This window comes from Chroicocephalus ridibundus, chromosome Z (assembly GCF_963924245.1).
Source record: "Chroicocephalus ridibundus chromosome Z, bChrRid1.1, whole genome shotgun sequence".
Taxonomy (NCBI): domain Eukaryota; kingdom Metazoa; phylum Chordata; class Aves; order Charadriiformes; family Laridae; genus Chroicocephalus; species Chroicocephalus ridibundus.
In genome coordinates, this window is record NC_086316.1 from 10,181,346 (window position 1) to 10,197,466 (window position 16,121).

General features: G+C 47.9%; 1 protein-coding gene across 5 annotated transcripts in view; it reads right to left on the minus strand.

Moving 5' to 3' along the window:
• Positions 1-6,588, minus strand: part of PLPPR1 (phospholipid phosphatase related 1) — a 137,140-nt gene extending 130,552 nt beyond the window's left edge. For 3 of the 5 annotated variants that reach the window (XM_063319997.1, XM_063319998.1, XM_063320000.1), the window contains exon 1: positions 6,040-6,315. The gene's annotated coding sequence lies outside the window, so the exon portion shown is untranslated. Of the gene's footprint in view, positions 1-6,039; positions 6,316-6,566 lie in introns of those variants that run through there. The other 2 variants (XM_063320002.1, XM_063319999.1) reach the window with 2 other exon arrangements.
• Between the last annotated feature and the right edge of the window lie 9,533 nt (positions 6,589-16,121).

Below are 16,121 nucleotides of genomic sequence, written 5' to 3' on the forward strand. Positions count from 1 at the left end.
CCAAGGGCATTTGGGAGGCACTTTGCAGCCTACTGGGGCTGTCATCCCACAGCCCTGCATTTTGTAGGCTGTTGTGCCCTGCTTGTCCTCAGGTCTGCTGAGGTCTTGAAGAACTGGCATGGTGTTTCACGAGCATGGCCAAGGCCACCCTAAGAGGTAGGAAAGAGTTTTAGCACAGGAGAGCATGTGTTTGTCCAGCAGTGAGAGGGCAAGATTCCTTCATGAGACTGTGTAAACACTTCTTCTGCCTTTATTTACCCAAACACGGCATTGCCATCACAACTGAGTTATTCCGACAGGTTACTGAGCGTGTGCTGTTGGTATTAGAAGCAGGCTTCGAGCACAAAGGAGTGTGATTTTGGTGTTTTAGGGAAGAAAAAGCACGCTGTTGCAACGACTCTTCATTCTTCCAACACTTTTCCGTTCTCCAGTAAATGGTTCTCATGGGATGCCCCAAAAAGCCCAGCTGCATTTTATGGAATTATATTCTTGAAGTTTCTTGCTAAATATCTCAGTCAATTTAAAAACAAATAGCTAATACAAACTGAGTTTCTCTTTGGTTCATGCGTTATTAAGCACCCCCCTCCGTGCACAAGGAATGGAAGAAGGGCTGGAATAAGTAGAAAAATAAGTTACCGTAGAAGAGCTACCGGTAATTACTCAGCAAATACAATAAATTATTGTATATGTGGAAATTAAACATACTTCATTTTGTTGTCAGTGAGTATTTTACAAGCGTGGGTGACAGAAGCATGCAGCAGAATATAAATGTGATACAACTGCCTTTTGCAGTATCTGTGTTTCCATCAAGTTGGATTTTTTTCTCCTCTGCCTCTCTTTTTGATTGATTTAAACTGATGGATGGTGAAGCAGGATTCTGAATTCACTGGTTCCTCAGCAAAGCAGCAGAAAGCAGCACAAAAGATACCTATGAAAATTCACGCTGAAATCTCATGCTCCCATTTCAGTTGCTGAAGAGGACAGCTCTTCTAGTAAGGTCCAACCCTCAGCTTCTCTAGAAACCCATTAGCTTTGACAAACTCCAAGCAGGCATTCAGGTCCACTCAGATGAGACTATGCTGGGGACACCAGGCATGAGATTCAGACATGCTTCTTGAGACTTAGACAGCATCTGTCCTCAGAGAGGCTTAGGAAGGAGGTTCAATTTTGCATTTGCAATTTTAAAATCAGTTCTGCCTTCTGGGATTGCAACGGTGGACTTAGAGCCATTAATAGAGTCAGTGTCTCACAGACATTTGCCACGAATTCTGTAAACCCTCTTTGTCATCAATAACAAGAGCCATGAACTCTAAATGTTGTCCTCCATAGGGTAACTTTGCTGAGCAAAGAACCAGCCCTCTACTTGCCAGGGCACAACAAAGAGAAAGTAAAAATCAAAGGAGGGGTGCATGGCCAAGGCTATTTAAACAAATGGCTTGCAGGAGTAGAGGATGTGGGGAATGTAACCACCCTGTATTGTCATGAAAAAAAATTGACAGCTTTAAAATACAAAAAGCAGAAACCTTACTCCAAATGCAAAAGGTGTCCCAGCCCATGGGTAGCTTTAAGCCTCTATCTGGCAGATAAAATTCTGTTAGCTGGCAACGAACGGCATGCCTTTACATTTCTGCTGGTCCTCAGATCCCTCGAGGACATGGTAAATCAATGATTAGCACATGTGTGCACATGGATCTGCTTTTAAGTCAGCTCTCATTCTGGTTAAGATATGAGAATAACGCAGCGTTAATCTTTCAGAAAAACAGATCAAAACACTGTCTCATACGTATCAGCCCGTTCTGTGCCCACTCCCCCACCTATGGCCACCCCTTTCCAACTTAGTATGTCCTCCATCACTCTGGTATGATTTTCACTGTAACCCCAAAGGATGGCAGCTGCACAAGACACACCAGAGGCTGTCACGGGTTGCCCTGCACCCCGCACTAGCGAAGTTCAGCCCTTTTGAAATAAAACACAGAAACCCACTCGGGTAGGGAAAGTTATCTTGCATTGCAAGATGATGTACAGACTGCGATGCACTTGCTTATTAGAGAAAGAAGGCAGCACAACAAAGATTACCATATGGATGACGCTACCCTCCATTGCCTACGAATCACCATTACAGGTGATACAGGCAGTTACTGACTGTAAGGAGGTCTGACTGTTGACAACACAGACAGGCTGTTCAAGATGTTTTGACCGTGCACAGGGTGCAGGCTACCAATGGAGCAGGTTTTCCAAAAAGGGAGAGAACGGGTCGCTGTTGGCCCCATGCCTAACAACCCAGCTAATGACTACTCAGCATAGCTACTGATACGATAGCCTCCCTTTTTCAACCCTTGCTCCTGCCATCCCATAGGCATCGACAGTAGCATGATTTTAACAAAAGCGTGAGATTTTCAGAATCAGGACATGCATTGTGAACAGCAAAGCCACTCACAACTGCTCTCGCAGCTGCTGCCAAGCAAGCATTTCTGAAAAGCACTGTTGAAAAGCAAGTTTCACCCTGGACATGCAAACCCAGCAAACAATGCCTGAATAGGTAAGAGAGGATTTGTGAGCAAGCTGCAGCACCAATTTTGCACATTAGTAGCAACAAACATGTTGGTCATTAGTTTTGTGGCTATGCCCCATGCAAACATCCACCTATTAAAAACTGCAAGACCTTTGTGTGTTCTTCAGAGAACTGGGTTTGCAGATCAATGTCTGCCCCAGTATTTTCTGTCTGCGATCAGATTAAAAAAAAAAAAAAAAGAAAAGAAAAGAAAAATCCCAAAAGAAAGAAAACATGGCCTGTGAACAGCACAGAACTCAATGTAACACCAATCCAGGCTATCTGAAGAGCCAGAATTTCCTCCACAGTTGGGAAATTCGAAGCACAGAGCATCGCAGAGCCCCAGTCGGAGCCACAGCAGACACTACACAGCAAGTTCTGGAGAACTAACTTGCTGGCTGCCAAGCAAGCTAACAGAACAAAACTGAACCTGTTTAATTCACATGGGAATCTCACCTGGGAAAGAATGGACTAAAAACCAAGCAAAGGCTTCAAGACTTCAGCTGTCATAAGCAGGGGTGCTCTCGCTTCCTAAGAAACAACCACTCTGATTTCAGTCTCTCGGAATTTCAGCATCCTTTTGTGAGAACTAGTGGAGAACTGACTACGTATCACACATTTGCTTGGCATAAACCAGGACAGAAAGAAAAGAAAGGTTCACAAAGGCTTCTGGCATCAGCACTACAGAATTTGTCCTTGTTTTACCTTTGTTTTCAGGAAGCAAAGATGGGGAGAAATAATCTCGAAGACAGATCTTACTCTTGAAGAGTCAACAAGTTAAAAAGTTAGTCTTTTGCCGTAACTTCAACCAGTACAAGGAGGCCAGCACTAGTGAATTAAAAAAATGTTTCCTTTAAGCACTGATGATATGCAACTGTTTTCCATTGGAGGAGTGTGCATAACTTGAGGGCCTAGTTCCACAATAAGCGACAATTCCACAAAAAAATCCCAGTCCAAATGATATTCACAATAGGTCCTGAACACAACTGGAAAAACACACTTCCTCCATGCTGTTGTATTATCTGCACAAACTATTAAGAAGACAAATTAGAGCACTAGAAAGTAGGCTAATCAGTTCGACATACTATCTGATGAAGTAACAATTATGGAAATGTTTTCCAACTTAAAAATATCCCTCAAAACAACAAAGTGCATCTAGACTCCTACCATTGAACAAAGATGCAGGGAAGAGTGAGCAAAAGAAAAAAAAAAAAGGAAAGTTTTTCATTATGATCAAAGAAAATTAAGATACGGTATTAAAAAAAAGACAGCTATGATGCAATTGCAAATTCAAAAATCTTCTTCTGCTACTGAACTATCTCAATTCAGTCAAAATATGAAAATATGTCTCCAATTACAGGCCCAGCAAAAGGTTCTGTAACTGAGCATATGTGACTGCACAGCTGAGGAATTAAGGACACGGTTCCCCACTAGCTCTTTCTCTCCTCTGATGTCTCATCAACCAGAAAAAAAAAAAAAAAAGCATGGCCTTTATTGTGCATGTTGAAACACATTAGAAAGCACCAAAAAACAGCACCGTTGTGCCCAGTAAGTCTACATATTCTGAGACAAGTTCACATCCACCATCAAGGAAGAAACAGCACTCAATATCATCCTTGTTGATACACGTGGGTTTAGCATGTTTTTCAGCATCACTGGTTTTCCACCCAGAGTGAGCATAAGCCAACATTGAGATATGCCACGTGAGAGCCAGCGATGAACGTTGAGGAGAGGAATACAAATAAATAAGGAGAGGTAGCAGCGAGCTGTTGTCATAGCTCCCAGTACTTGACAGATCCTCAGGTGATGTAAATTTTTCCTGCCCTGTGTCAAGCCTCCAAAGCAGGTTCTCCTCCTACACGGTACATTGAAACTTACCTATCGACAAATGCAGAAAAGACTCCCCCTAAGGTCTTACCTGTCTTTATTTTTAGAAATAGCCCCCCAAATAATCACACCTGAGAGCAGTGAGATGACTTTAAAAAAGAGGGAAGTCCTCAGGGATGTCCTTGGACTAAACTGGATCCTGAAATTCAAAGGCTGAGGGCAGTCACACCGGGCATCCTCTGCCTCAGAGGTAACCCCTTCTGCAGTAACTCTTCTGGAAACCTTCTTTCCCAAGTCAAACACAACAGCCCACTGTACAAAACTGAAAGGTTTTGTGCCCCCCAAAAAAACCAGGCAGAAATCTAAGCACAGAGCCACGATCTCTGCTTTCCCTCACCATACCCTTCTCATCTGCAGGGTAGGTGGGGGGGTGTCACCTGAAGGGAGGATGTCACCTGAAGTCCCTGCTCTGTCCCAGGTGGTCTTCATGACCACACAAAGACCACATCACGTGCAGCACCAGCACTGTTACTCCTACCCATTTATTTCTTAAGTGGGTGCCCAGAGGGATCAAGACAACTATTGTACAACCTCAGATATCGGATAGGAAATCTCATCTCACTACCTGCAAGCTTTAAATAACAGCTGATCAAAATGCCTGCATTTTTTCCTTTTTGGTACCACCTAGGTTTTCTAGAGATGCAAAAAACACTCTGGGTCAGGTCTCTCAAAACGTCCAAACCCGCCGGGGACATTGCATATGGTGACATTTTCACATCCCTGCTCCAAAGCCTCTTTTCTCTGCGTGCAGCGTATCCATCACACCCCGCTGCAGCACGGTCTTCTCCCAAACTACCCACCAACTCCGCAGAGCCTGGAGGAGAAGACCACCATCGGGTAACAGTCACCGAAACGTGGTGTCCGCCTTCCGCGACCGCCGCCTCTCCCTGAGAATCCCGGCTCCGGCCCCACTCGGGGCGCAGACCACCCACCACAGACGGGGTGGGACGGTGCCGCGGGCTGCCAGGGGAGGGTGTCTGCTCCCCCGGGGACCCCCACTCCGGCCCGGTGCCAGCCCGCACTGCCCCGCCGAGGGGGGGAGCGGAGGCGACGGTGAGGGACCCTCCGTTGCGGGGGTGGGGGGTTCCCGCCTGGACGGGGCGGGTTCGCCGCCCCACGGTGGGGCGAGGGGCCGCCCGACACCTTCTCCCGGGACAAGAGCCGCCCCCCCCGGCAAAGGCACCGCGGTCACCGCGTCCGAGCGCGCTCCTCGCCCCGGCGGGCCACCCCTCCTCCTCCTCCTCCGCTCGCCCTCTGGCGACCGGCGAGCCCGCACCGGCCCCGCGGGCTCCGCCGCCTCCCCGACCACCGGCACCCCAGGGAGGCCGGAGGCGCGGCAGCGAAACCCGCACGCTGCCGCATCCCGGCGGCAGGACGAGGGGCGGGGGAGCTGCGGGGGGGGCAGCAGCCGCCTCGCCCCGGCTCCCGCAGCCCGAGCGCCCCCCGCGCCGTGCCGGGCTCCCGCCGCCTCCCCGAGCCCCCCGCACCCGCGGCCGCAGGGCTCCCCCCTCCACCGCCCCCGTCCCTCCGCCCCCCGGGGGCCGCAGGGCTCCCCCCGCCGCCTTCCCCCCGCCGCCTTCCCCCCGCGCAGCCCGGCTCACCCCGCGGTGCGGCGCGGCGGCCCCGCTACGGGCGGCGGTCTCCATGCGGGCGGGCGGGCAGCGCCCGCCGGCCGGGCATCGTGGTCCGCCCTCCCTCCTCGGCGCGGCGGAGCGGGGCGGGGGCCGGGGACGCCCCCCCTGCTTCTTCCTCGCCCCCTCCCGCCCCCTGATTCTCCCTAAGGACGCCCGCAGGACGACCGGCGCGGCTCCTTCCCCATCGCCCGCCTCTCCCCCTCTGCCTCCCCGGGCGCCGGGCCCGGCTGTCAGCCGCCCCCCGCCCCGGCTGCGGAGCGGAGGGAGGGGACGGGGGCCGGCCGGGGAGGGGCGGGCGGAGGGGAGGGGAGGGAGCGGGATCCCCCCCGGGCGCCACCGCGGCTCCCCCCGCCCGCCCCGGCGCTGCCGAGCCCCCGGCCGGCCCCGGCGCCCGCCTTTGTGCCGGAGCCGCCGCTCCCCGGGGCTCCCCCCGCTCCCACTCGCCGCGGGGCAGGGGGCGGCACGACCCCTCCCCGCGCCCGGCACATTTCTACCTGCCGTTCGGCAGCCGGCGGGCAGAGGCCGGACGCGGCCACGCAGCCCCCTCCCGCCGCTCCTCCCCCGGCCCCGCTGCGGGAAGCGCCCAGCTCCAGCGGCGGCAGCCGCATCCCCGGGGGCTGCGGGGGATGCAGGACTGCGCACCCCCAGAACAAGGGGTTGGGGAGGAGAATGAACGCGGGGAGCAAAGCGAACAGGCGGAGGGTGAGATCTGGGTGACTCGCAGCAGCGTGGGTGCACCTGAGCCCAGGGATGCTGCGGGTGAGGGGACCCCGGCAGCCCGGAGCGCAGCCGTGCCCGTGGCAGCAGGGTGGGATCCAGCCCCCGGCCCAGGTCCCGGCGTCGCTGGTGCCTCCGGTCCCCGAGCCTCATCCTGCGGGCGCGGGGCAGCGGGCAGCGCTGCTGGCCACGGCTGCTGCGCGGGGCTCGGACCCAAAACCCGCATCGCCCCGTCCGCCCAAGCAGCTCTTGCTGTGCGGGAGCTGCCGGGACACTGAGCTCCCAGAACCCGACATCACCTTGTCTCAGCAAGTGTCACTGGCGATCTCGGTGAGAACACCAAGAGAGGAGCTTGCGCTGACTCTGTGTGAGGCTCGGATTTGCCTCCAGGTCTCAGATGTGTTACCCGAAGTCAGAAAGGTACCGCCCCAACTGTACGCAAGCCAAATTCCCAGTTGGCAGGGCAAAGAAAAGGTGACCCAGGAGTTATTCCACTGCAAATGAGCGCCAAGTCCTGGCTTCCCACAAGAGTGTGAAGTCCTCTTGCCAATATGCCTTCACTGTAAAATGCAAAAAAATAGCATCCACAAGCTAGAGTAAATAATGAAAACACTATTTGTGTCTGTGAAGGAATGGAGTTTCATTCTCCAGCATCCAAGGTAGCTGCAGAAGTGTTTCTGGTACTTCATTACCCATCCATTTCACAGATGGGAACCACAGTGCCAAGATGGGCACTGTGACAGGGTGCCTTGCCCAAGATCAACAGAAAGCCCAGACTGTTTGCATCTCACCACCATGCCCCATGGGCCACTTTGACTGATGAGCACAAGCAGATGAATGGTGTAGAGTTATCCTCTTAAGGCTGAGAAGTATTAAGTTTTGTCTGCTGCAATGCAGAGGAAAACATAGTTGTGTATCCAGATCCCTTTTTCTTTGTAAGACACCAGGAGCACAGGCAGAGCTCACTGAAGACGTCAGGGAGGTATGCCTGTTCGTTTAAGCAGTGCAACAACATGGGCAGCGTTGGTCTGATCATACCCAAAGACCAATATTTACCAAATAGGTCCATCATTTTAAGTTAATTTGAAGCATGACTGCTTGGACACTAATATGAAAATGCCTTCTTTGCAGCTTCACATCCCCGTGATTTCATCTTTTCTTTCACATGTCTCCGTAAGAGAAGTGGCATCTACTGTCCTTGGTGGATGTGGAGGAGGGAGAGGGAAACCCAAAACACCAACATGCTGTTGGTTGCTGCCATTTCCCCACTTTGCATCATCAGCAAGCCTAGCAGAAGCAGAGCAGGAAGGCGGGATTTGTTTTTCCTCCTGCTTTTTGGTCATATGTATTTCTGACCTGCTTATCATTTCAGGGAAGCTCAGCAGGGCATGAGGTTTTCCTTCCTAGTGTGGGTGTTGTGTGGCTTGCGAGGAGCTACAGCAGCAGCAACAAGGGCTATTTTTAGCCTAAAGTAGGCCAGGCAGTTCCAGAAGACATATCAATAAGAGGAACATTTGGGAACAAAACAAGCAAACAAAAGAGAAAACAAACTGAGAAATGTAAACAAGAATCATCTTTTACCAGAAGCACTTGCTAAATAGTAAACATGTAGAAACTGCATCCTGCATCTCAGGGGATGTGACCCCACCCCACAAAAACCAAACAAATGCAACCTCTCAACAGAACTTGTTGCCTTCAGAACAAACAAAGTACCTTGTTTTAGTGCCATACACCTGGACTGGGATTTTTAGAATTGCCCAATTCAGCAGTTTTCAGTATGCATTCATTTCCAAGAAAAACCATACCTAGCCCGCTAATTTAAGTAGATATTAACCTCCTTCTTAGAGTTCGGTACACGTCTATATTTTGAATCAGAGTGTAGCAGGTACCTGAAGTGCATTGAAACTGGTTTCCCAGCTTGGTGGGAGAATACCTGCCCACATTTGTTAGTGAAATCCTGGGAGAAAGGTGCTGCTCTCTATGATTAGCTCTGTACAGTATGCAGAAAAAAAAGGTAAGGGTATGCAACATAGGAGAAAGATTCCTTTTTTTTACTGCTAAAAGCAATAAATTTTAGTTTTCAATCAACGTTAATTCGGGGGCGGGACATGGATATCTGTCAGGTCTCTCATTTAGTATTGGAATTGGAAGAATAAATTGCAATAATTCAGCAGTCTGTAAATCTTCATGGACGATTGAGTGTAACAACATTCACCACAACCTCATGTGTACTTCCCACATGGACTCACATAGCTGGTTTTTACTGTTTGTTTGTTTGTTTTTTTTAACTCCTGGTAGTAGTTTCTCCTCTTCCCAGAAAGACGCCTCATGTTCTGACTCCTCTTAAAGTATGAGTCATTCCCTTGAAGCCCATTACAGGACACCTTCAATGCTGTTTGCTTGCCTGTGTGTTTGGGTAGATCCAATCCAGAAACAATCTGTGTCACCATAATCCTTTAAGAGCTGAAGCTTGTGTAGCACAACATATAGGTTGTAAGCAGTTTCCCCTTTGTGCAAGGGATCACAATAAAACGGTATAAGTCTCTACCAGGAGAGATATGGCTGTGTAAGTCCTACAATCATGTGTTATTCCATTCTGTCTTACAGTAGGATGCTCGTAGTGGCAACAAAAGTGTTTGCTGTACTTAGCAAGCATTTGCTTGCTGTTAATTTCATGAGGCGACTTCCTCAAAAAGAAGAAAGAATCAGCACTTTTTGCTTTATTCCTCTAATTTATAAGCACCTCTTCGATGTCCCCATCTGACTTTTTTCTGCACTAGTAGGAATAAATAGAAGGTTTCAGGTGAAGTCATGTCAGAGTTTAGTGCATATGAATTCCACATAAGGCCTGTCTATTATCATCCGTCAATAGACTTGCCCCAGTCGCCTCTTTGGTGTGCAAAAGGATAGACTTTCTGCAAAGCTTTTTGAATCCAGATAGACTTTTAACTGTTTCACTGACCAGAACAGCTGCATCTAATTCATGCCCACACCTATCTGTACACGGAGCAAGAAGATGACAACATACATATGCACAGATCAAATTGCATCTGTGGGATTTGTGTATAAGGCATGGAGATGCAAAGTTTGCAACCAATATAACAAAAAAAAAAATTTAGGACTTACTTGGGGATTTTTTTTAGCTGAGAACATTCTGTCTAAGAGCGCTGCACTTAACTTAATCATCTTTACAGAGTGCTTGTCAGGCAGCAGTGACGGGTTACCAGTCCTAGGTCTGCCTGAACCAATTTAGGCTAGAGGTCTGCAAAGCACCTAAAGCTAACCAGGTGCCTGCTGGTGGCAGGTCAGGCAGGAGTTAGTTAGGTAATTTGTCAGTCAGGTGTCACTCTGGAAAGCCAGGGCTGACTGCTACAGAGCTGCTGGTGAATTCAAGCTTGGGATACTCCTTTTCACTATGGTTTATTTTCTCCTGCTATCTTGAAATGACATCACACACCCCTCATCCCTAGCTAGACACTTAACCATACCAACTGTTACGGTGTTAGATGTTTCTGGTTGAAAATTCAGTGCACTTATTTGCAAGTATGTCAGTCGTCACAGTCTCAATAGCAGGGCACGCTGCTGTAGTACTGTCTTAAAATCTAGATTTACGCAGCTTCCTTAGATCACAGATTGAAAGCTCAGTTTCTCTAAGAGCTGAGGGGGCCTCAGTAGGCCACCATCACATCCAAGAACTTCCTGAAAGGACAGGAAGGAGACAACATCCCTACCCTGATGTGAAGCTCCCCACCAGGCACTGGCCAGACAGCAGAAGTGCCACAAGCCCAACTTCTCAGCAGTCAGCCCAAGAGGCTTCCCATCTCGACTGTGCCTGCCAAATAGGCCAGAGTCAAGCAGCAGCCCAAGAGAGCCTCTCGTGACTAATTATGAGTGATCTGTCAAATTGCCGAAGTCCTAAAATAGGTCAGGACCGCTTTTTTGCTGGACTCTGTCTGACCAAACAAGCTCTCGACCACTACAGTCCCTGCGGCGGTGTGCTGCAATGGGCAGAAGACATGGAGGGGGGAAGAGAAAGTAGCAGACAGGCATCAAGGATTTCCTCTCGCTCTTCGCAGACTAGGCACTGCATAGCTAATTAGTTGCAGGAAAATGCACCATCTGTTTCGCCAATGTAAGATAACATTATTCCACTTCAGCTTCAGGGAAGACCAGTTCCATAAACAACGCCGTACCCAAAACCTCATGTAAGATGCACCCTTTTGGCCACAGGGAGATATGATGGGAACTGCTATCCTCATTAAACACTCAGTAGACTAAATGTAAAGACCAGTTTCTTATCTGAGAACAAAGGATTCAAGCATAAAGCACCAGTTAAAGCCCACAGAGAGGGAATAGACCAGCTTCTAACACGTCACATTGCCACTACAGGTATGAAAATTTTTCAGCTGCCAGTGACACAAAAGAAGTCTTCACCATGGAGAAGATTCATGGGGAATGGGAATAAAAATCTGGCAGGAGGGATGTGAATACAATGAGCAACGCACCCCGCAACGCAGAGAATAATCCAAATTATTCACTCTTTAAGGAGGGGGGAACCAGCTTCCTGCTTTTCAACATCAGATTGATGCTTTCTAGCAAAAAAGCCTCTATACGCATACATATACAGACACACACAGAAGGCTGCTGATAGGGTGTGATACACCTGACTTTGGGAAAATCATCTCAAAGCTTTATGACAGCAAATTACACTTGCATAATGAAGTGTACTGGCAGGCAAGCTCAAGCTGGGTGGGTGTGTAGGCAGGTAGTATGCAACTTAGAAAGCTGTTTCCTTAGCACATGGCATACATAATTTTCTTCAAGCTTTCTGAACATCATCCATCGTACTAAAAAGCAGTGAATTTAATCTCCTAAATGAGATAAATTCTGCTAGACCTAGAGCCCTGAATAGTTGGCTGGGCAGGAGAAAAGCCTTACAGGCTCCTCATATTCTTAGGCACGAGGATTTAGGGAGGTTCAAACAAGCAAAAATGTAACATCTCTACACAAGAGAAGAGGCATTAGCAAAATAAGCAAATTTATGCTTGCAGAAAAACCATATCAAATCGGTGGAGACTACATCTTCAGCCTAGCCCACAAGTAAGTAAATGAGTCAGTGTAGCATGCAGCTGTTTGCTCTCCAGTCTTGTCTTTAGATTTCAGAAATTACCTCTGTAAAAGCTTCAGGGTTGGGTCGAGTCTTTTTTTTTTAATTTCTTAAGTAAGAATCAGTCTCAAAGCACAAGCAAGACTCAACAAACGAGACCCCTCCTAATTTTTCTGTGAGTAGGTCTGCTTTGCAGTGGCTCAGATTTGACTGAGTTGCAGACCTCAGAAATAGGAGAGGTTGTCCTACACAAAGATATACCAATGTAGCTAAATTGGTAACCCTGCTATTCATATATTTTCATATCAACTCACAGTAATTTAGCTTGTCTCTCTTAATTTGCTGAATTAGATTTTAGCTCCTAGTTTCTAACCAAGCTATGCAAGATTTTCCCTGGTGCATCTTCTCACATTTTCAGTTTACATTCTTATTTTTCATTCTTGTACAAATGTGTTGAACTGCATTTTCTTTTCAGGTAAAATTCATACTCATCAGGATTCCATTTTAGCACTCAAAGCTAGCCATTCCCTTTCCACCTTTTTTTGCTTGATTTTGAATGCTGCTTTGAAAAGTGTATTCCATTTTTGAAGGTTGAGCAGCCTCTGTGCCAAAATGTAACCAACTACTTCTGATGAATCAATGAAATTTCAAAACAAAGGACCATAATCTTGTGGCCTACACAAGCCACAGTTGGTACTTTGGTGTTTGACACTTGATTGGATGTGTTCATGCTGCAATTGCACCTTAAGCTAAAGTCCAGCAGCACTCAAAAGTCAAGCAAGTCTTTTTGATCATGAAATCCATCGGTGTATCCCTGGACCTCTTCATCCTAGAGGGAAGGCACAAGCAACAGCTCTTCTAAGTGCATTTTAGTCTCATCTCCAAGGACGAGCATCTGAGTGCGCTTACTGAGCTATTTAGCCTCGTGCTGCAAGATCTGCACTAAAAATCGCGGTTGGGGCTGCAGGCAAATGACGAGAGCACTGTCTGGGCTCTGGCCTGAGGTTAACCAAACTTAACAGGACATGGAAAAACACCGGTCACAGCATAAGAAAGCTGTTGGACATAACAAATAGCAGTCTGAGACGCTGACAGAAGTTACAGATGGTGCCATGAAGGATGGCCATATCTCGCAGGCAGCTAAGGCGGAGTTGTATAAGACATGGCCAAACTCCACAGATAACTGTGGGGAGAGCTAAGGAACTTTTGGCAAGCACAGTGTTGAAAAGCTGCCAAACCCAGGTAACTGTATTGGGTATATCACATCAGACAAAGATTACCTAGATAACAGTACCAGAAACACCAAGTTTGGTGTCTGTGGGGAAAAAGTAATTTGAGGTGGGTTGTTGATTTGGGAGGTGACTGAGGTGGACATAAGAAGGTACGAGGGTGGTGAAATGGAGAGTTAAGAAATGGCAAAAGGGATAAAAAGGTCTGCAGACAATGTGAGTGGGGCTGTCTGGGGGTGGCCATCAGGCAGCCCTGCACTCGGGCACGGCAGCTGGAGCAGGAAGTGAATAAAGCCCATAGCTACATCTTCACCTTAGCCTCAGGAGGTTGGGAGCAGTTCACCTCTCTACCTGGGTGGACTAGATCAAGCATCCTTGTAAGACCGTGCGGGCCCCGTTCCAGGTCAGCCAATGGCTCACTGTCAGAGCTCCCACATGCCTGTCCTTCCTCTGATCTCTGATACTGCTCCAGGGAAGGACCAAGAGATTTACACCTCGACCATCCCACCATCCATCTCCTTGCCTCCTAACCCATTTTCAGTGCCTGATGTTTTGTGGTTCCAGGTCCAAGCTGTCTGTCATTTGCAGCAATGATGAAGCATGGAAGGACCAAAAGCAGCTTTGGAAAACCTGACCTGCCAATGTTAGGGTCACAAAGAGTTGTTAGATATATCATTGTCTATTACTTTTCTTTTTCTCCAGTGTAGGAGTAATTTTAAAAGCCCTTTAGCAAGGAAATCACTTGCCGCCAATTTAAAATGAGTTGCTTTCATATCAGCCAAGGACTTGGTCTTCCCTGCCCACTCCACCTCTTTCCTGCACAGGAGCTTCCCCCTCTGTGCTTATCTGCTTCCTCATGACTCCATAGCAGAGCCCAAAAGTGAGTGTGATGCCTCCGAGCGGCAAGCTTTAAATCAGATCAAATGCCAAGGTGAATTTGTTTCCATGTGCTCAGCCTAACAACGAGATCAGCATGCAATAATACAGTGCCTGAAGTTTAAAACTAATTTGAAGTTTGTAGGACAGCTCTCTAGAAAATAGGTTATTAAGAAGGGTTGTAATTATTGAGTTTAATTACACTGTCATCTGTCATTTTTTGTTAAGTCCAACTAGACAGTGTGCAGCAGCTGAGAATCAGGTGCAGAAGTCATAATGATAATTTTGGTCAGTCAGGAACCTGCACACTGAACTAATGTGGCAGTTGGATAATGCTTATGTCAAAAAAAGTTGTGTGGTTTTATGGGGAAATGTGGCATCACGCACATAAGACCATTCAGGGTAACTGCTTCATTTTACAAGGCTTGATATTAACCTCCTCATTCTTCTGGCAAAGTAGATTTTCCATCAGGTGTGGGGAATGGAGCTCCAGGAAGGCTGCTTGTGAAGTTGGCGGGTTTAACAACTGGAAATGCAGCCTGGAACAATACCTTCTTTAGAAGGTACTATTTGAGAATAACCTCATTCTGTCAGCGAGTGCTCCTCACAAGAGGAGAGCAGAAGAGCCACTCTCGGTGCTTCCTTCCCACTTCAAGAAATGATCTATGAGTGATGACTGAACTGCAACCAGCTTTTTTTAAAAAAAAAAAAACAAAACAACAACAACCAAACATTACAAGGAAGGAAAGGGCCAGAAGAGGAGTTCCTGCAGACCATTCCAGCTTTACTGCCCATTGCATTGCTATCCACAGCTGTGACACCTAGATTTGGGAGGTTTGTAATCCAAATCTTGCACTGTCAGCACCAGCCAGCTTCACAGTCCCTCCAGCTCTACAGCCCATCTTGCTCAGACTTAGGGGCAGGTGCCTGGGTGTTTCCTGGATGAGCAGAGCAATGTATGGGGTCCTGACAGCACAGGGTTCCCCCGGGACTGACCACACCAGTGTCTGAAAATAGCTGTGATAACTGTGACTGTCTTGCTGGAAATCTGTAGTTTCTGCTTTCTCTTCTTTCAAAGAAAATTTTGCACCTTTGGTGGGGGAAAAAAAAAAAAAGATTCAGTCTGGTTTTTGCAGTATTTGATCTTCTGTAGAAATGAAAGACAACAGAAGGCACTGTGTTACAAGAAGGATGTCTGCTTTTCTTAACCAGAGACAAGAAATGATAAAAGTTGGTCACTTTTGACTCTGACCTGATTCAGCAGCTCTTATTAAATACAGGATATGCATTTGGCTTTCTCCCCTTTTGCGGAAAAAGTGGACCACTTCAGCTCATCAGCAGGCTGGGGTTGCATGCCACCCTCAACAACACTATGATGATTGATCATGGAATCATAGAATCATAGAGTCATAAAATCAGAACAGTTTGTGTTGGAAGGGACCTTAAAGGCCAGCTAGTCCACCCCCCCTGCAATGAGCAGGGACATCTTCAACTGGATCAGGTTGCTCAGATCCCATCCAACCTGACCTTAAATGTCTCCAGGGATGGGGCATCTACCACCTCTCTGGGCAACCTGTGCCAGTGTTTCACCACCCTCATTGTAAAAAAATTCTTCCTTATATCTAGTCTAAATCTACCCTCTTTTCGTTTAAAACCATTACCCCTTGTCCTATTGCAACAGGCCCTACCAAAAAGTCTGTCCCCATCTTTCTTATATGCCCCCTTTAAGTATTGAAGTGCCACAATCAGGTCTCCCCAGACCCTTCTCTTTTCCAGGCTGAACAGCCCCAACTCTCTCAGCTTGTTCTCACAGGAGAGGCATTCCAGCCCTCTGATCATTTTTGTGGCCCTCCTCTGGACCCAGTCCAACAGGTCCATGTCTTTCCATGAATGGAGTCTTAAAAAAAAAAAAACCAACCTGGAAATTTTTATATACTTATACCACTTGTATAGAGGTGACAAGCCATTGCCAGCCAAATCAAAGTGTAGGCAGAGTAAGAAATGCCATTGCAGCTACAGAGCACTTTGTGTGGCACCACCAATAACATACTGCCCTCTGGACGTGGCTACGGCAGTCTAAGTGTCAAGAAGACGGTAAATTGTAAAGGCTTGGCAGATAG